General features: G+C 40.7%; 1 protein-coding gene across 3 annotated transcripts in view; it reads right to left on the bottom strand.

The window, feature by feature from the left end:
* The window catches only part of Hivep2 (HIVEP zinc finger 2), a 220,281-nt gene that overhangs the window by 79,572 nt on the left and 118,415 nt on the right, over positions 1-22,294 (bottom strand). For all 3 annotated transcript variants that reach the window (XM_045157882.1, XM_045157883.1, XM_004651154.2), the window contains one exon: positions 9,359-9,474. The gene's annotated coding sequence lies outside the window, so the exon portion shown is untranslated. The remainder of the gene's footprint in view (positions 1-9,358; positions 9,475-22,294) is intronic.

The raw sequence follows: 22,294 nt of genomic DNA, 5'->3' as shown, positions 1-22,294 counted from the left end.
GCCCAGAGCTGGAGGGATGGCTTAGCAGTTAAGACACTTGCCAGCAAAGCCAAAGGACCCAGGTTCAATTCCCCAGTACCCACAGAAAGCCAGATGCACAAGGTGGCGCATGCATCTGTAGCTCATTTGCAGTGGCTAGATGTCCTAGCATGCCCATTCTCTCTATCTGCCTCTTTCTTCCTCTCAAATAAATCAATAATAAAACTGTGAGCCCAAATAAACCCTTCCTCTTCCCAATGGTTTCTTGCAGGTATTTGTCACAAAGAGCAATGAAAAAAAAAAAAAAAACAAATAAATAAATACAGGCTTTCCTACACACTTCCTGCCTTTGCAGTGCAGAGTTAATGTCATTTTCCTATATACTTGCACAAACCTTTGCTTAGTTCCTACTTTTGCACTTATCACAGTCTGGTCTGGATTTTAGTTAATTGAATACATACATATATGTATGTATGTGTATATGTATATGTATATATATATATATATGTATGTATATATATATATGTATGTATGGATATATATGTGTGTATACATATATATATATATATATATATATATATATACACATACACACACACATACATACATACATACATATATGTGTATGTATATATATATATATTTATTTCATATCCTCAAATAATACTCAGCTACTTTACTCAGGGCAGTTCTCGTTTTTCTCAGTACATAGTTGAACAGCCAGCCCAAGGTCTAGCACCAGACTAGTTTTCCATACCTAATGGTTGATTCAGAAGTTTACTGAATACTGAATTGAACCCTTATCTCCTTCTTATTTCCACACACTTATAGCTAATCACCAAAAAACTCACAGGTAATTTATCTATGGGGTCTCTCCCTTCTGCGCATTCTTTTCAATCCCAATTATAGTAATGTCTCGCAGAGACTATCTCAATTGTTTCTACCGGATCTCGCCCTGGTTCTCTGGATTCGTCTCTGCAGTGCAATTTGTGCTCAGCTGACCCACCTTTCAGCTACATAACTTAAAAGTGTGGTGAATTCTGCTAAGGCTTCATGTCACGTGGCGACGGCACGCCTGGCTCTCTAGACTCTCAGGGCTACTTTTCTTTTCCTGAATGACTCCTTTTCATGTACCAACACTGTGCCTCAAATATGCAGTGTTCCTTTCCATTCCATGGTCAAACCAGTAGTATCCAACACATCTCAGGACCCACGTGAGTGTAATCCTCTCCACCTGACCAAATAGTACCCGTCCTTAAACCTTCCTTAGGAAATAATGCCTCATCTCCAAGCAGTCCACTCCAGTGTACCCATAAGAGAATGAACATGACTTCGTTCTCCTTGGCGTTCACAAAACATTCCATTCACATATTGCTGAGTGTACTGTTACAAGCTTTCTTATATCCTGGTTAGATAAATTGGAGTTATGTCTCTGTTTTAGGGTTGATCAGCAAATTAAAGCCACGGCGCCACCTTACTCATCTACATATTCCTCCACAGCACCAGAGCATCAAATGGCATCTGACAGGACTGCCGGATGTAAGCCTCGAATTTAGTCAAACTAAAGCTTTCACAAATAGCCAAAAATGCTCAAGTTTCTGAAGCAGGATGACGGCTCAAGCCAGTAGTGTTGGCATGTGTGATGATTGGTCTCAAAATTTCCACTTAAGGCCGATGACAGAACCAAGCCCCGTTGCAGGCAATGAATAATTTATTTGTGCACAAAACATTCTGTTAATGGAAATCTTTCCATGGCTCAAGTTCTGAAAGATATTTACTTCCCTATGGTTATTAATCATTTGCTTTAATAGATGAGGTAATATACAAGGTAATGACAAATGATACTGACAGGATCATTATATGCTCTTCAGTTGATTTCATCAAGAATATCTTGACTGAAATTCAAATCCTTTTATGGACAGATATAGAAATTGATCACCACATTCACTGTTACCATCAAGTTTAAGACCGTCAGGTTTCTATGTTGCTGGAAATAAGACCGATTGAAAAGAATGGCCTCATTCACGTAGCCGCCCTGAGCCAGACTGCCCAACCCAACACAGAAAAGGGGAAATGCACGTGTGTGCGAATTCCCTCTGTGCTGCAGCTGCCCAAAAACGTTCCTCCGCGGAGCTATTTCAGCAGATCGTGCGATGGCAATGATCGTGGCCCACTAAGGGGAAAGACAGCTACTTTCCTGTGTGTTTTTATTTTAGGAGGCTGGAAGGCACACTCCTGCTTGCTGGGAGCATTGACAAGTACGCTTCCTTCCGGGGAGGTAAATTGGTGGGGAATTTTGGCAGGGTTAAGGATGAGAAAAACCTTAAACCTTCCCAAGCTCCTGGGAAATGTTTAAGGAACTAAAAGAACAGCAACAAGAGGAAGACTCAAGTTTTCCAATGAATTCTTATTTCCAACTGTGAACCCTCATGAAGAAAGAAAAGCAGAATTAAAAAGAAAATGCTTGTTGTCTGGGTTTACCTCAAACATGACTGATACGTAATCAGATTGAGTACACTCCTAGCCAAACCAGCTTCTTTTCTCACTGTCGTTTTTTTTTTTCTATGAAAAGTCATATTTAAGATCCGTGGATCAAAATCTTGAGCTGTGGTTAAGAGTGCCCTCCTTCATCCTACCTCCAGAGCACAAATTCTGTTTGCACGAGCATACACACACACACACACACACATACACACACATCCAATCAAAATCCCATTGCTTCCCACACGCTTTCTCTCACATTCTTTGTGGCCTGCCTGCCACTTCATGAGGTCCCTAACAGCTGTCTCATCTCCACCTCGCCAAGTCAAAGGATCACAAGGTACTCCATGTACAACTGGCAAATTCCCAGCAAAAGACCAGACTGGGATTGGAAGATGGCTCAGGGGTTAAAGGCACTTGCAAAGCTTGGTGGTCCAGGTTCCATTCCCCTGTGTTCACAGAAAGCCAGATGCACAAAGTGACCCATGAATCTGGAGTGTGCTTGGGGTAGAGAATTAGCTCAGTGGTCAAAGGAGAGGATTGGCACAGTGCCCTTGGGTACAAGGGACAAAGCTAACAGTAACCAGAGAGAATGACTTGTGACAGTGCCAGTAGACTCTTGTAGAGAGCACATAGAGCTGACCATTGCTGTAAGGGCATGGGAATGCAAAGCCTGAGGAAGTTACGTGAGAATTCTTTGAACCCAGGGTGTTCTAGGTGGTGCCTTCGTTGGTGATGTAATTGGGAGGAGACATAACACAGCTAGCTCCAGTGAATTAACGTAAGAACATGCCTACAGGGACTACTGACTGCGCCTACTCACCCACCCTCGCCTCCACCCCTCACCATCTACCACAGCCCACCTGACCCATCTGACTAAAGGGCGCTCTGACGACATCACTTTCTGCTCAGAATACACTCAGGGGTTCCCCACCCTGGATTCCAAATAACAGCCACCCATTGGTCGGGCAGTCAGGGTAACCGGAGCAGCCCTTTATTTGTGTTTATACCTGAGCTTCCCGGGATCCTCCGTGTTCACACGCACAGGCCACAGGTCACTTCGTCTCACCACATCTTTTCACAGGACAATTATTTTTTGCTGTCGTTGCCAAGACATAAGGACTATAAAATTCTGGTTGTGGGAAGACAGGGAGCTGGTTTTCTTGTCTTTGGATGAATTGGTGGGAAAGGGTGGTGCTGCGATTTTATTTTAATAGTGTTTGGGGAGAGATGGCTTAGAGGCTAAGGTGCTTGCCTGCAAAGCCAAAGGACCCCAAGTTCAATTCTATAGAACCCACGTAATCTAGATGCACAAGATGGCACATGCATCTGGAGTTTGTTTGCAATGGCTAGAGGTCCTGAGGTGTGGGTGCTCGCTCTGTCTCTCTCTCTCTCTCTCTCTCTCTCCTTCTCTCTCATAAATAAATAAATAAATAAATAAATAAATAAATAAATAAATAAATAAATAAATAAATAAAATATTTAAAAAGAGTACTTTTACTTTCAGTAAAGAACTATTGAAAATCAGAAATCACCAAAAAAATTAGAATTTATCTGATGATTACTATAAATAATAACACTTAATAACAAGTAACATACTTGTTGGCTTATCTCATTAATGTAATTAAATCTGTGCCCAGGTATGAATTTTCACAACCCAAATTGAATCATAAAGAAAAATGTATAAACAAATATTTTTACGAAATTAAACCAATAATTATTACATATCTACTATTTTGCTCAATCTTTTCCTCCCCTTAGGCTAAAAAAGACACAGGCAAAATACAGACCTTCTTCTTTTGGCTCTCAACCAGCGTACAATGTGGCATATGAGATTAAAAATCTAACATAAATCACTTCATTATATAGAGTATGCCTAAGAAGTAATATGAGAGAAGTATGAGGTGTTGAGGGAATTCTGGAAGCACATGAGTTAAGACGTGAAGATAGAAACCCTGAAATGAAGAATTCATCAGATGTGACAATAGACAAGTGCCTTAACCAAGCAACTGAGCAAGTTACTTTATCTTTTGGGAATTCAAGAGATTAAAAAGTCATCATGAAGCCAGGTGTGGTGGCACGTGGCCTTTAATCTCAGAACCCAGAAGGCAGAGGTAGGAGGATCTCTGTGAGTTCAAGGCCAGTCTGAGGCTACATAGTGAATTCCAGGTCAGCTGGAGCTAGAGTGAGACCCTACCTCAAAAAATATGTATATGTCAGCATTGTATCAAGTTCAAACATAAAGTGAAGGCATGGAGGTAAAAGATTTTGCCCAATGTCCAATTTTAAAATATCTAGTAAAAGCTGCCACTGCCTTGGGAACCCAAATTGGAGAGGCCATTTTTAACCTGCAGGCATTTGTTGAAGATGCTAAGATTCTCAGGTCAGGAGGGGTGACGGGGTAAAATTTAGCAGTATTATCAAATAAATTAGACTGTCAAAGGTCTGGGAGACGCCCTTTGTTCTGTCGGGTTGTTGCATGCATTCATCTGGACTGGCTCATGAATCCCTAAGAATGGACTCTCCCACAAATTTCAAGATGCCTTCTATTTCCTTCTATGATTCACCGCATACAGAAGGAAGCCATCACATGCACAGAGCTCAAGGTTCGGATACAATCAGTCAAGCAGACTGGTGACATCACAGTGCCTAAGGCCTATTATCTGAAGTCAGGAGAGTCAGGGTCGAGTCACAAGGCCTGATTCACAAGGGCTGTGACTTTGAGTAACTTTGGTTACTCAATGTAACACCCCACCACCTCCACCATCTCCTCACACACAAAACCAAGTCTGTAATGGCCATATCATAGGTTATCTCCTCAAATGAGATAACATTTATAGATGGTCAATAATTATCTGAGTGTTATTACATGTAATCATAAACACAAGGCACAGTGCCACTCAATTCCATCGTATAGACTTTGTATGGAGAGGGAAAGATGAGTGTGTTCTCCACACAGCCATTATACAATGTGTGATTTGGAAGGAGCCAAGAAGAAGTATAGAAAGAAGAGAATATTATGGGGGGGGGGTGGGAATCAACCTTCCATCATGGTTTTGAATAGTCATGAAGCAAAACAAGCTTTGCCCTGACTACTCATTTAATTATTGGTTACTCACTGAAGGATGAGCCAACAAAGCAGGCAGAGCCCAATTATACATAAGAATAGCTGGAAAGGATTATACTAAGTGAGGTAACCCAGACCCAGAAAGCCAAGCGCCACATGATCTCGCTCATATGTGGATCCTAGCTACAGATGATTGGGCTTCTGCGTGAGAAGGAAAATACTTAGTAGCAGAGGCCAGTAAGTTAAAAAGGAGATATAAAGGGAAGAGAAAGGAAGGGAGGAGGGTACTTAATAGGTTGGTATTGTATATATGTAAGTAGAATGAGATGGGGAGGTAATATGATGGAGAATGGAATTTCAAAGGGGAAAGTGCAGGGGAGGGGAGGGTATTTATTACCATGGGATATTTTTTATAATCATGGAAAATGTTAATAAAAATTGTGAAAAGATAAAAATTTAAATTAAATTAAATTTAAAAAAATAATGTGAGGAAATTGTTTTTGAAGAATGAAACATTAGCTGCTCATTAAGTTAATGGGCTCCACATGTACCAGCTATAATGGCAAAACCAAGGGCAGTCTATGTAAGTGAAGCATTGGCGTATGAAGAACGCTCAGGCTGTGGATTCATGCCAGTTTGTAAAGACCCAAACAAACACAAATACAGATAATGTCTTCGGTTATCGTAAAACACAAAGGATCCAAATACTTTAAAAAAAAAAAAAACTTGGTTTGTATCTAAGAAGCTATAAAAACATTGCTGTGCAAAAAGAAATATTTGATGTACACACACCTTGACAAGCTACAGAGTGTCCCTTGAATTATTTGTGATGACAGGAGAAGTTACAGTAAATGCACAATAACAGCACTGATTTAATTTATACCACTATCCAATACTTATTAGACCAAATAAAATGTGTTTGAATAGAATTACAGTTGTCTTCTATTTTTCTTAATAAGTATAAATAATAAGAAAAAAACATATGAAAGCATACAAGCAAAGAAAGAAGGTATGAAAGGATGACAGTGGGCCTGAAGAACAAGAACTACGGCCATTTCCATAGGAAACAGAATTACTGGTTTGGATTTCTTCACTTAAGGTTAAGACCTTAATAACTTCTGGTTATAAACATTAGTTAACTAGTAACTATATAATTCTCAACAAGTTAATTACTACTCTGAAACCCAATATCCTTGCTTTAAGATTATAGACATATAACTCTGACCCTGAATTGAAGAACTTTTCCAATGAAAGTTAAAACTTTCCACCTTACTCCTATAAAAAAGCACCAGTTACCTAATTCCTAAATAAATATGTCCAGTGACATAAGGAAATATGTGTCTGAGAAGATAAATTAGGTCCTGTGGTTAAGGACCCAGGATTCCAGTTGAATATATAAGGTCAAGACCAGACAAAAGCACTGGTTATCTAAATGAAACAAGTAGGGTGTGAAAGGTAGCATTATTATAAAAATTAAGCAATTTTTATTTAGTATTAGTAAATGCAGATGTTAGAAGAAAATTCTAACAGTTGAAGATTTTTCCTTCCCTGACAGCTATTTTCTACTTAATATTAAGTTGGGATGGGAGAAAGTTTAGTATTTAAAAAAAAAATTATCTCAAGCTGATAAGCATGGCCAGGTTCATTAACAAAGTTAATGAGATCTCACTAATTATATAGTTCATGTACATCATAAAACCATTTATCAATTCCAAAGGAAGTGCTTCCTTACCGACCATGTCTTCATTTGAATTGAAAAAAAAAAAAAGGTACTCATCTTTATGAGTCGAGTCCATATTCATAGCTGAGGAGCTGACAGGCATGTAGCTGACAAGGCAGAACTCCTATTAGGTTTAAACAATGGCAATTCAACTATTCCCACGGATAACCACCTTTCTCGTGGTCCGCAACAGTGACTGAGCTCAGGCGTTTCATCTTCACAGAATTAATTTAACTCAAAAATAAACATTACTTCAAAGTACTGTACCCTAATGAGCTAACTTAGAGAGTCCTGATACTCACAGTACAGAGGATCTGTGTCCACTTACAAAATAGTCTCAGACAGGTCCTTTAAATTAGTCAAATTAACACTTCTGGAATAATTGTAAGAACCAAACTTATAAGTAATTGGAAAAGTACGTAGTACATTTATATTAATGGGCGAGAGTAGTAATTTTCATCTTGTAATATACAGACCAGATATGGAAAACATTAAAGAGATCTGGTAAGACTTTTTTATAAGGATTCTTTTCATTTTTATTTGAGAGTGACAGAGAGAGAGAGAGAGAGACAGAGAGAAGGGGCACACCAGCGCTTCCAGCCACTGCAAACGAACTCCAGATGCATGTGCCCCTTGTGCATCTGGCTAATATGGGTCCTGGTGAATGGAGCCTCAAACCAGGGTCCTTAGGCTTCACAGGCAAGTGCTTAACTGCTAAACCATCTCTCTAGCCTGATCTGGTGAGACTTTTAAAACACTCTCTTCCTGATGAATTTTTCATCTGACTGCCTATATCCCTTTAATTAATTTAAAATGTTTCCAAATGGCGCCATGTGTGCACAACAATGAAAATTTCTGATCACAGTTGAATATTAAATCCTGAACCTGACAGATAGGACAAAAAGATTCCCTGACGTTTGCAGACTGCCTTTTTCTTCTCTCACTGGATGCTGAAAAACTACACTAATAAATCAAGATCCAACAGAGTGGCTAAGGGCAGCTGTCAGATCTATACACATCATACACATTATCAACCAAGAAAACACCTGACTTATGGCACCTTACGACCCTCAAAGCAAACACAACTCATTCATTCTCACTCATCAGGTTTTAAACTAGCACCAGTTTGTTTGGAAAGAACTTAAGTAGCAAGCTGCACAATTTTATAATCTTGATAAACATGTAAAATTTCAGAAAACTCTTATCTTGTGGCCTAAATTAGAAAAACATTTTTTTGTCATTTTTTTCTGCTAGTGTAGAAAGGGTTAAAGTATAAGTTTGCCAAAGTTTTTTTTTTAAAAAAAAATTATCATGCCCTAAAATCAGTTATCATTTAGATTTCTGATGCCAAAAATCTGTTTGTCAGAGCAGGCTTCGCCACACTGACATTTTAGGAGTAGCCAAAGTCCTGTTCCCACTGAATTCTGACTTGGCGCTCCCATGCTTTGTAAACAGCCTAAACTCCTCCTGGTTCCGAGTTCTCTACATTGGGGCTTCCACAGCCACCAAGAGAACGAGGGGTTGAATGGAACAAGTCCTTGCTTAAATGTCTGTTCTTATCACAAACCAAAATTTCTATAAAATGAAATGGTTTTAATAAAGGAAATTGTTAAATTTCTCAAAACATGCATTATATCTTACATTTGCATCCAATAAGATGCAATTTCATACAAAAATAAAATATCTCCCAATGTAAAATCTGCTATTCTTACATCAACTCAAGATTACAAGACAATTATTAGTTTAAAAAAAAAATCCATCAAAGAGGGTTCATAATGGTGAACTTGTACTTAATGTATAGTGTTGTGGGATCAATCTGCAACAGTTAAAAATAAATAAATGAAATGAAATATAATAGTAAGTCAAATGACTGACTTCAAACCACAGGTGACATTTTCCAATGTTCTGGTAAAATCTGGGTATTTTCCAAACTGTAGTACTGACTTACAAATGTTTTCATTTAGGAATATCCCCAATATCTATCACAGCTTTTCAGGACCTCAAATCATTTCTGTCAAAAATCATTTCACTCAAAGCTTACATAACATGGTTCTTTAGATAACTATCCCATCACTGAAATCGAACCACAGAAAACACTTGGCTTAACTTACCTGGCGGCTATGGCGGTTAAACTATGGGTAACAGAATGTTGCAACCAAATCAATTCACTTAATTTTTCAGGTAGGTCTGATTACCATTGTCTTTTAAAAAAATTCAAAGACTGCACCTAAGGAGGAAAGCACAAACAAAACAGCACTGAATTTAAAACAGGGTTGCTTTGCACGATCTGTATGTTTGTAACGCAGAAGTCAAATCAAGACCATTACTATCTTTTCCTAAGTTGCTATGCTACTGACCACTGTACCCAGTAACTAAGTTATAGTTTATAATTTGGTGTAAGATTTGAACAGCCAAGCATAGAAACAATTACATAACAGTGATAGTTTATTTTCAATACTGATGGACACATGGAAATAAGAGATTACAGGATATTAAGATATTGAAATTACAGATGAGCCCAGATGTAAATGATGGACCTGGAATTACCCTCATCGATTCCTTTATATAAAATATTTTACTTATTTATTTGTGAAGGAGCAGGGAGAGAGAGAATGGGAGTGTTAGGGTCTCTGGTCACCGCAAACTCCAAGTGCATGCACCACTTTGTGCGTCTGACTTTATGTGGGTACTGGGGAATCAAACTCTGGATGTAAGGCAGCGCAGGCAAATTCCTTATCCGCTGAGCCATCTCCCCAGCCCCACATTGATTCTTATAATTGACTGGTGCAATGAAAATTTGTAGCTCTTAACTCTCAGCTGCACCCAGTCTCTGATAAGGGATATAAATAAGCACCTAGATAGATCATTTAAACATAATAAAGATTAGTCTTAAAAAGAATTTGCTAACATGTCTTCCCACATCATTGTGACATGCACCCTTGTTTTCCAAGGAAAGTGTTTACTCTCAGAAAGGTCCGTGAATAGTTTGGTTTGTAAGTATTCTCAGCTTATTCTACTCATGTTGCCACCTTTTCAGAAGTCCAGAAAGGAAAGTGCCACCTCAGCTCCCTCAAAGTTCTAAGCAAGCAATATCTCAACCTCAAAGAGATTAATATAAACACCAGGAGGCTGAGCGGAAGAGGGAAATGGGACTTAGACCGCCTCAAGCCCATTCTGAAACAGGTCTCCCTGGAATGGATTAAACATCGTAAAAAAATAACAATATTTCAATGTCTCAGAAAATCAAATGCACCTACATCCAAATGAAAGTTTAAACACATATTCCAAAGCCATAAATACCTGATTTTTAATGCAATTTGGAATTATCTGAGGTAACCACCCCCAATCTAACTACTCCTATTAGTGAAATTAATCACTATTTAGAAAATAAACGTTTGAAATAGATTGGTGATCCCCTTCTAATTTCTAGAAGTTAGTTAGTTAGTTAGTTAGTTAGTTAGTTAGTTAGTTAGATAGTTTTTTAAAAAAGGAAAAGAGCTTCAAACGATGGGCAAGACAAATAGCAATAGCATTATATACTAAGTACAGACCTACACCAGTCATGGGAAAGACGTCTGAAGTTCCAAGAAAACCGATGCCTAGATTCAAATACTACTGTTGCCCATGCGCAATTAGCTAGGACGCGCCTTTGGGTATGGTCTCAAAAGACTTCTTCATTAACGGGGATAAACAGTCCTAGTTATTATTCCCTAGTTCTTGCCAGTAGTATGGCAAGACAAATGTCATCTGCTATAGTTGTGATTTTATTTATCCATTTATTTTGCAGTGGTAGGGATTCAACCCAAGGCCTCACATCTATAAGGCAAGGGCTGTGCTACCCCTAACCCATTCTCATCCCCCCTCATGTGTGTGTGTGTGTGAATTAAGTTACATCAAAAAAATACAAGCCAGCACTCAATGATCTGCAACACACATATGTTTCACACTTGAATAACTAGCATTGTGAAGATATTTCTAGATCATTCCTGGTGTGTTATGAAAATGTTTCAAAGGTCCTCTCAAAACTGCCTCTCTTAAGGCTTATAATATTCTTTTTCTGAATATTTGCAAGAACTGAAATATACAGACGCTCGTATGCTGTTTAACTCCTTTTTCTTCAGTCACTTCCTAAGGTGAACTAGGAAAGGGTTCTCATGCTATATAAAACAAACTTGGAGATTCTTAAAAATCCTCTCATTAACTTGTTTGCTTTTCTTTCTGCATATGTGCATGTGTGTGATGGGCACAGGTGTGTGCGTGTTAGCACGTACGTGGTCACAAGCGCAGGGGCAAGGGTACGCAGACCAGAGGTTCACACCCATTGTCATCCTCAGCCGCTCATCGCTCTAGTCACTGAGGAAGGGCTCTCGCGTGAACCCGGAGCTCACCCATTCAACGCGCCAGGCTGCCCGCTTGCCCAGAGGGCTCCTGTCTCCACCTCTAGAGCACACTGGGGTTACAGGCAGGCCAGCAGGCCCACCAGGCAGGTACAAGAGTGCTGGGGACCTGAACTCGGGTTCCCACTCTTGCACAGCAAGCACTTCATCCACTGAGCCTTCTCCCCAGCTGCCCTCGCTATGTTCGCATTACACGACGTGAAACTGGACTGCACAAAAGTCTAAATCGATAGCCTTTTTCCAACCCGTGCTCACTTCTGAGGTAGAATACTCTTCCCTTAAACTATGTAATTCTTTCCTCCTAAGAAGTTTTAAATTTCTGAGGATAGCCAGTCATTAGACCAATCTGTTAACCAAAAATAAATAAATATAAATTTAAAAGCCCACACACACACACACACACACACACACACACACACTTTGGGAGCTGGAAAGATTGCTCAGTAGTTAAGGCACTTCCCTGCAAAGCATAACCTGGATTTGACTCCCCATAACCCACGTATAGCCAGAAGCACAAAGTGGCACACGCATCTGGAGTTCATTTGCAGTGGCTGGAGGCCCTGGTGCACCCATTCTCTCTTTCTCTGTTTCCCTTCTCTCTGTCTCTTTCTGCTTGCAAACAAATAAATAAAAATACTTTAAAAAAAAAAAAAAAACTTTTGCCAGGCGTGGTGGCTCACGCCTTTAATCCCAGCACTCGGGAGGCAGAGGTGGCAGGATTGCCATGAGTTCAAGGCCACCCTGAGACTCCATAGTGAATTCCAGGTCAGCCTGGGCTAGAGTGAGACCCTACCTCAAAAAAACAAACCAAAAAAAAAAAAAACTTTTCACCTTCATACCAAGAATGATCTTTTCCTACATGACTATGTGTCTGAATGTGCAATAATCTCGGACTTCAGGAATTTTACTATACTTCCAGGGTAAAGATGGAGGTACAGTCAACTCACATCAGAGTTTAAATCAGTAAATATATATATATATTCCACTCAAATGGGTGGTTCAGTTATAGGACTTGTGATAACAATGCAAACCTGTTACCTGTTAACAGGTAAGCCTTGGGTGTATAGACCATAAAACAATATTTCTTTATAAATGTTCTATATTACAGAGTAACGTAAAAGCTTAACATTTGTACACTAGGTAAATAGGTTGGGTATAGACTTCCTATTGCCAGCCTACTCACACTGGGGAAGAAGAACTTTAACCAGTGACATTTTGGTCACATCAAAAAAATCTAAAGTACATCTGAACTTTGCATTTCAATTAGATACGAGGAATGTCCTGCAATGGCATCATCTATCATTAGCTGATATTTTGTTAAACTTGTCACTGATTGGCCAGTCTCAGATATTTGCATAGAGTAAGTCAGATATACTAAAAATACTGGGCTTGCAAGTCTGCCTCTAGCTAAGTGCCGTGCCCTGGTAGAACAGAGGAGCCATGCGGTTCTGTTGGTTGGTCTGTTTTAACATGGCCACAGTAAGGTCACCTTTGGGGAACCCTTTATAGAAACATGTATATATACTTGTAAAAGCCTCAACTTCTTTATTCCAGGTGATAGCCATAAACCATTATATCATCTGTCCTTCATACCAATGATACTAAAAAACTGCATTTGGATTCTGATTAAAAGTTTATTGAAAAACATATATGTATTATATATACATATATACACACACATATATATATATATATACATATATATATATATTTGTTTTAAATATTTTATGTTTTAATGTTTAGAAAAAAACAATGCTGAGGTTAAGAGAGCTCAACGGATAAAGTGCTTGCCTTGTAAGTGTGAGAGGCTGACTTCAGATCCCCAGAAACCATAGAAGAGCTGAATCCTGTAGCAGGTGTGGTAACCCCAGCACACCTACAGCAAGAAGCAGAGTGGAGAAGGGAGAATCACCCGAAAGCTTATGAGCCAGCCAGTCTGGCAAAAGCAGCAATGAATAACCAGCGACACTGCCTCACACCAAACAAAGAGGAAGCCAGGGACCAACATGCAAAATTGTCCTCTGACCTCCACACATGCAGTGGCACATACGTGCCTGCACTCACAGGACATGCTCACACACACACACACACACACACACGCATCCACATAAAACATGCCGTATTATAAGTCCCCTGTACATTTATGACACTTTAACTTTCATGCCCAACAAAAGTCCCTAGAGCAATGTGTGGGAAACAGTGACTAAATAGAAAATGTTTTATGTCCTCTTAACAGTTTCCTTGATAAAAATGAAATGAAACAGCGTCTAAAACAACAATGCAAAATGAACCAGAAAACCATTTTATTTCTTAGTACTTGTCCATACAATAAATGAGTTTGTTTAAAAAATGGCTCAGATGACGTAGTAACCAGGATTCTCTTCCTTCCTCTCTACCCCCTCCCAAATGTTTCCTGTTTCTGTTACCTGTTAACTAGATTTTTATTCAATGACAGAGAAATGAAACTGACTTAAAATTCAAATAGGCCAGCTAGAGAGATGGCTGAGCAATTAAGGAGCTTGCTTGTGAAACCTAAGGACCCAGGTTCAATACCTTGTGAAACCTAAGGACGCAGGTTCAATACCCTAGTACAATTAGCCAAATGCAAATGGTAGCACATACATGTGGAGTTCATTTGCAGAGGTTAGAGGTCCTGGCACACACACACACACACACACACACACACACACACACTCGGTCTCTCTGTCTCTTTCTTTCTTTCCTTCCTTCCTTCTTTCTTTCCTTCTTTTTTCTTTCTTTCTTCCTCTCTCTCCCTCTCTCACTCATAAATAAATAAAATTTTAAACAATTAAAATAGGCATGGTGTCATATACCTTTAATTCCAGCACTTGGGAGGTACAGAAAGGAAGGTCCAGAGGTCAAAGCTTGTCTTGGATACATAGAAAGTTTAAGCCAGCCTGAGCTACACAAAACCATCTCTCTCACACACACAAAGAAAAATTTTAAAAGTCCAAACTTAAATTTTTCTGAATCAGTCCACACTGTCTTGTCCATGCTAACAAAATGTTACCGTCTGTGATGTCATAGCCCTAGGTACTCTAAAGGAAACTTCTACTTCAGATCACCTAAGTGATGCGTGAGAAAATCTAGACCCTGTGATGAAGAGGAAGAGAAGGTCAAAACAAGGAATAAAAAGAGGAAAAAGACAGGAGCCCTGTGTAAGGATAGGCATAAAGGAAAAGTCCATTTTTATGTCCAGACTTTAGAAGCCACCAGTGTGTCAAGTTGAGCCAAAGAGCAGGTGCTCTGCTTCTCTGTTTTCCCAAAGAAATAAAAGGAAAAATGTGGCAAGTATTTTATCTAAACCATTTCCTGAAAGACAGCAAGATGTCCACAAAGTTTCTTTCCCCAGAGTTCAAAGCAGCATGCTGAGGGGGGTGTTAGTGCTTCAAGTATAGGAGGAAGAGAAGGAGGGGGAGGGGGAGGAGGAGGAAGAAGAGGAGGGGGAGGGGGAGGAGGAAGAACAGATGAAGGGAGAGGGGGAGAAGGAAGAAGAGGAGGAGGGAATGGGGGGAGGAAGAGAAGAAGGAAAAGAAAAAAAGACAAGAAAAAAAATAGAAAACGTAGCTAGGGAAAAGGAAACCCTCCTTTCTGCTCCTTAATATGAAATGTCTAAAAGAAGCTATTTAAAGCAATATCTGTGATTTGTATCTAATGGTTGTTGTCTTGAGCTAACATACAAATACAGTCCAGATGACTGGATGCAGAGCCCCCAGCCACATCTAAATGTGATCAGTTCTAGGTAAAGACTAAACTGACATCTCCCTGTTATGGTTAAGGGCAAGCAGTTCTGTGCTGGAGCCAGATCCCTCCCCAAAACTGCAATCACAATAGAACAGTCTCTCTCTCTCTCCCTCTCTCTCTCTCTCTCTCTCTCTCTCTCTCTCTCTCTCTCTCTCTCTCTCACACACACACACACACACACACACACACACACACACACACACACACAAATCAAAGAAAGCTGAATACTTCTGGGGTCTCAGCAGTGCTTTTTAAAACTTTAACAGATACATGAGTCACCACAGGAACTCGTGAACATGAAGATTCTGATTCTGTGGGTCTGAGATGAGCCCAGAAGAACACAGATGATGATGTACTGGTGTGAAGGTCACACTTTTAAGAGGCAAGACTAATAATAATAGACAGCCAATTGCGGATGTGTGCTGAGTGACACCAGTCTGCTAGCTGTTTGCAGGAAATAATAAAAGCCATGACATGAGCCTCCAGCTCACATGCATACAAACAAAAGTTTGGTTTTTTTTTTTTTTTTTCTTTTTTATTCCCAAAGTAAGTGCTAAATGCTAAAATGTGTGGTAAGGATTCTAAGAATACCAACAGCTGCAAACAGGAACAGTTCAGCTGGGCAAGAGCAGCTACTAGTGGCATCACAGGAGCCAGGAGTGTGTGGGGCCTAGGCTGAGATGTGATATTCACTGGTGGGGATGGAGAAAGACCAGGACCCCAGCAGAGAGGTTACGAGGTGGAGCCTAATTGCCTTTAATCCCAGCACTGGGGAGGCAGAGGTAGGAGGATTGCAGTGAATTCCAGGCTACCCTGAGACCACATAGTGAATTCTAGGTCAGCCTGAGCTACAGTGAGACCCCACCTCAGAAAAACCAAAAGGAAGAAGTTGGAGCCTAGATTCCAATGAGAGAGCCACAGCACACAGCTTTGAAGTAACAGAGATTACCCTGGGAGACTCTTCCCGGAATTCACTCTTACCCAGGGGAAGGGAAACTCCAGGTCTGTTTAAAACTGTTGGGAACTGGAAAGCTATCCCCAAATGGTGAAGAATGGCCTTAGTCCTATGCAAATTTTCTCTACTGGCAGCAGTAATAGTGTTAGGAATGACATTTTAGGCTTAAAACTAGGAGTACAGAATTACCATTTTGTATACATATTTATGCATATGTATGTTTTTGAGTAACATTTGCCTTTAATGATTAACAATTTTAAAAGCATTAGAACCAAAACTTCTTACTTCAACAAAACTAATAATCTGCTCCTCAGAGTGTTTGAATATTACTTTTATCACAAAAATAAGCACTTTTCTTCTATAAAGTACTTTTGGAGGCACATACCCACACAACACCCTCAGCTACAGCGTTATTCTTCCCTTTCCTCCCACACTGGCTGACAACAAGGAAGAAAACACATCTAGAACAGGATGGAATTATTAATGAATTATACCTTAATTTTTTAAACCTCCTTTGAACGCTTTTCCTGCCAGCCCACATTATACTGGATATATTGCACAGTGGGCCCCACAGAAAATAACGGATGATCCAGAGGTATATATCACCATGAAAAATCAGTCTTGAAACTGTGTGCATGTGCATTATGGCTTATGTGTGTGGTGTGTTCACAGGTATGTACACATATGTTTGCCCTGTGCAAGTGAGGGCCACAAGAAAATGTCCTGAGTCCTCTTTCTTTTTTCCCTCATCCTTGTGTTTTCTCCACACTGTCTTTCTCACTGAACAGGACCTGCTGTCCATCATTTCAACTAGCTGCCTTGGAAGCCCCATTGAAGGTCAAGGTCTCTGCTACCTACAGAACTCCGGTAAAGGTCATGCGTGGCCACGCCCAGCTTTATTACTGGGGGCTAGGGAATTGAACTCTGGACAAATCGGCCCTTCTCGGGACCTCATGCTGACCTGCTGAACCATCTTGAAACCATGTGTGCTGAAGATTGTAATAAAGGGTTGGGGCTGTTTTCCAGCTCAAAGAGAATCAGGGCAGTGTTGCACTCTTAGGTTAGCTTAACAATTTCCAGTGCTGTCTTACATTTAGCTTTGTAACCAACCACCCCTTCAGTGATGCACTGAGAAATGTATTAGGAATACCTGCAAGTACTATAATTTATATTACCCCTAAAGGGTTGATTGCAATTACTGTTTCAGATATACAACTGCCTTACCAAACTTCCCTGAGCTTCCTGGCCCTACTACAGAAAGTCAGAACATAGGGGAACACTGATGATAAGATTCTGCTATTTCAAAATCTTGAAGTTTACACACTTGAATATACCTGTATCATGACACAGAGAGAAACTGGCTAGGCAGGTTAGGGGAATAGAGCTCCAAAAGTAAGGTTGGTTTGTTTGTTTGTCTGTCTGTTTGTTTGTTTGTTTGTTTGTTTCTCTCTGGGCTAAAAGAGAAAAATGCCTTTGGGTCTGCAAGGGAGAAATCTGCTCTTTTCTTTTATCTTTTTCCCTAAAGGAGTCGTTCAGAAGCTTCCACCCTGCTGGAGGCCAGAAGGCAAGTTCACACATGCACACAAGGTGGTGCACTGCTATGGAGTTTGATTACAGTGGCTGGAGGCCCTGGCACACCAATTCTCTCCCTCTCCTCCCACCACATAAAAAGGGCCAGTCTTTTGGGCTTGCCTCAAAATAGTAATGATAATTTAAAAGAAGAAGAAGTAAAGAAAAGAAAGGAAGAGAAAAGAAAAGAAAATTAAAGAAAAGAAAAGAAACTCCAGTCTAAATCTCCATGCAAATTATTTGCTTGGGACCCCTCCCCACTTTCTGCCTGATTTTCTTTAACATTATCCCCTATCTGAAACCCCCTCCTGCTATATAGGAGCTCTGCCTTCCTTCCTTCTCTTCAGCTCTGTGATGAAATCTTTCGCATGCTAACTCCTGAGTTAAAAGCCCAATCAAGAGATGAAAACAGTTCTCTCAAAGATACACCAAGAGCCAGTGTCCTTTTAGCTAGTTATAGGCATAGGGCTGTTAACACCCTTGAATCCACTGCTATAATCACCTGTGCTCCTGTGCCCACTTGCTCTGAGAATGGCCAAAGGGAAGTCAGCAGAAGTCACAGAAGTACATTTGCAATAGCAATTTTCTAAGTATAAGCCTGGAGTCTCGGTGTAAACAAGGCCCTATTGAGGAAGATTTCCCCAGCCAGAACTGATGTCCTGGTGCACTGACCTGCCAGGCCTAGATCAAATGAAGGTAGATGCAATGTCCCCAGAGGAAGCTGTTCAACTTGCTGGGTTGGTTCGCCTGAGCTGGGCCTGGGAAGCCCTTCAGATTGACAGCTGACCTGGCAGAGCTGTGGTGTTTCCCCCAAGGCAGAGGGGCCCTCCCTCAGTGACAAGCAGAGTGCAAACCCGTCCTCCACAGACACCCAAAGAAAACACAGCTAAGAGGAGCATCTGGGAACAGTCGCTCGTGGCTGACACAAAGGCAGGCTCCCTCTGCTGTAAGACTGGGGAGGTGGAAATGTCTATTGCAGACAGGAACATCCCTCCTGGCACCCAGTGGAAGCGCAGCCCAGGGCTGCAGCAACAACAGCCTGGCCAGAGGACAGCCTGCACCACACATCAAAGCCAGAGGCCCTGGGAGGCTGGCCTGTGGCCAAAGACGCTCAAAGCTGCAGGCGAGTGCCTGGCCTCAGGACAATAGCAAACCGGGACGGGTTGGAGTCTGTGAATTCCACACACACGGGAGGTTTTCTCAGAGATTTTACCCTCTCATCTCAGAGCTGTGATTTAATTTCCTTTGAAGGAAAAAAAAAAAAAATAAAGTGGGTAGGGGAAAGGAAGAAAAAAGAATATCCATTTTCCAACTTTCTCTCTTTAAGAGACAATACACTCTAAGTCTAATGCACTCTGGTCCTTCCTAGCCGAACCCTCAGACAATGTCCAAAACAACAGAACTAAGAGAGATGCTGCATCTCCCCTTCCATAGCAAGAGGCCCTTAAGTGGAAGGAGTAATTACAAACATTTAAATGCTAGCATTGCTAGCACCCTCCCAGATACTTCCCATCAATTCTGTTTAATTAGAGTCCCATCAAATGCTAATTATAACCTGACAGCTTTATTGATTCGACTGGACACAAGCAAATATTCCCATTTTAGGTAAGGAGGATTTCAGATAAGGCTCAAGATCTCAGTCACAGACACGACTCGGCTCTTGGAGTGAGCAGTTTCTACCAGGTCTGGCCACTTGTTCTATAGAAACAGCATTCACTGGGGAATCATCTTAGACTGATCACCCCACAGCTTTTTTTGCATAAAACACACAGAACAAAAAAAATCTCAGGACAGAAAAGAAGAAACTGTGGGAGGGCTGGAGAAATGGCTCAGTGGTTAAGGCACATGTCTGTGAAGCCTCAGCACCCAGGTTCAATTCCCCAGTGCCCACTTAATGTACGCCAAATGCACAAGGTGGCACATGCGTCTAGAGTTCATTTACCATCGCTGGAAGCCCTGGCGCGCCCATTCTTTCTCTCTATCTGCCTCCTCCTCTTTTTCTCTGTCTCTCAAATAAATGAATGAATATACTTTTAAAATTGCATGAAGCAACAAAAGCAAAAAGTTACCCCATCTATGATCTTATGTGACGGACAAAGCAAGCTGCCCTTATTGGGGACATGGGACACCTACACTGCTGAAGTGGCTGGATCTATTATGAGCAGCCACACCACACCAACGCTCATTAGAACAGAGAAGGACTTGGCTTTCCTTCCCCAGGAAATGAATGTGAGTTGAGGTCATTCAGCTCGGATCCATTCTGTACATGAGGGGTGCACGGGCTGCATGAAGCCAGCAGCTTGTGAGAGCTCAGCGTGTCATCCGTAATGGCATGCTGGGGGTGGAGTCACTTCCAGCTCCTGGCTAATCCTGTGTGGGGAGTGCCAAGGTACAGAGTTGTACTTGATTGCATAAAATGTAGAGCTATTCTCAGCTCCTGAATCATCATGGCTGGCTCTTTCACCAGTCCTAACGCCACATAGCATAACCCTTTAAAAATATCACTTTGATTCAATTTTCACTTCTTTGCACATAAGTGAACATTTAAACTTATCCTGGTAGGCCTCCAGAAGATGAAACCACGAAATGTAAGGAAGAAAAGGTGGGGGGCAGTTTTACAGATATTTGCAATATTAAATGGTCACTGCTACATTGACAGTCGCCCTTCAGTTTAAAAAAACAAAACCAAACAGGGACAATTAGCACTTAGCAGGACTCCAGTGCCCAAAGATGCCAATCGATTTTGTTTCAGTCACACATCTGAAAATGACTTTGAAGAAAAACATTAAATAATGGAAATTTTAAAAACTGCTAACTGATAGAGGAAGAGCCTTAGTTATTTTTGTAATAACTCCCCTGGGATTTGTGCGGAATATTATGAAAACAGGATGTTTTGTTTGTCGCTCTTCATAAAAGACTACCAAGCCAGTATCAGACTCCGAGACATTTCCAAGCTCAACACTATGTGAGGTCTGGTAGTATCCAAAGAGACAAATGGAATTTTAATTCATGTATTTAAAATGTTTGCTCAGTGTGAGATGACCTCAGGAAACATGTTTCTTATTTTTATGAATGTGAAAAGGGAGACACGGTTACATAACGTAGCTGCAATGGCTCAGCAACACCGAGCCGCGAGTCAGATCCTAAACACAGCCAAGTCTTCTCCACTAAGGCTTACTTCTAAAATCAACATGGATTAATGCACGGCAACTAGATACCTGTTCCACGCAGTCAGAAGTCCATCCTAACAATATAAGGATTCCCAAAGCAACCTTTTCCTGATGTTAATTTAGTACACTGTGATGAAGCCAGTGGCACAAGAAGATTAACTTAATAGTAATAGAAAACAGCAAAGATGGCTCATTGGTTAAGCCATCTCTCCAGCTCGCTCACTCTCCCTCTCTCTCTCAATCTGCCTGTCTGTCTCTCTCTCTCTCCTTGCAAATAAACAAACAAACTTAAAACTTTATGAGTAGCAGATTTAAAGCTACCCTTAGTGAGCATGATCAGTTTACACAGAGTTACCTGTGTTTGAGGGGAAGCTTCTCCATAAATGAAATTCTGAGTTTTTACTACTTTTCCCTACATAAATGGTAGCAGACATATCTGCCCCCTATTCTAACCACGTGAGATGGTAAGAAAGATAGGGAGCAAGTGTGCATAGGAAATAGTTAGACTCAGCTTTCTTTACCCAATGCTCTTGTGGATATTTTTTCTTTCAAATATTGGGGTGTGTGTGTGTGTCAGTTCACATGCGGAGGTCAGAGGACCGCTTTCAGGACTCAGTCCTCTCTTTCCACCTCATGTTGAAGCAGGGTCTTGTGACAGTCATTGCTCACTGCTGCCTTTACCAGGCCAGTCAGTCTAACAAGTGCACTTGATGTGGCCATTCCAAGAATGGGTCTACTTTCAAACCAGTGAAAGTACTGGCCAGTCCAGGTCTATGAAGGAACAAAGAATTCTTTTCCCTTCCAAAAATATTACAGGCTACCTCTAGTCAGTAAGGCATGAGGGACTTTTGTTTGTTTCATTAAACCAAAAAAAAAAAAAAAAAAAAAACACCTCTTTTGTTGTGTGTGGGGGTATATGCACATGTGTGTGATATATGCACACATATGTACCCCATGTACATGAGAAAACTGAGTATGCTCCTCTGTTTCTCTTCTGCCTTATTTGCTTTACCAACAATCTCTCACTGAACCTAGAGCTACAGTTGATTCCCAGCGATTCTGCTGCCTCTACTATTCCATAGCACTAGGGTTACAGGCCTGAGTGGCCAGACCTCACTTTTGATTTCCCTGAGTGCTAGAAGTAAAATCAGGTCTGCATGCTTGCACATTGCACAGCAAGCATTCTGACTG

This window comes from Jaculus jaculus, chromosome 9 (genome assembly GCF_020740685.1).
Source record: "Jaculus jaculus isolate mJacJac1 chromosome 9, mJacJac1.mat.Y.cur, whole genome shotgun sequence".
NCBI lineage: Eukaryota > Metazoa > Chordata > Mammalia > Rodentia > Dipodidae > Jaculus > Jaculus jaculus.
Note: the sequence above shows the minus strand (reverse complement) of the source record. Positions and strands in the feature narration are given on the sequence as shown.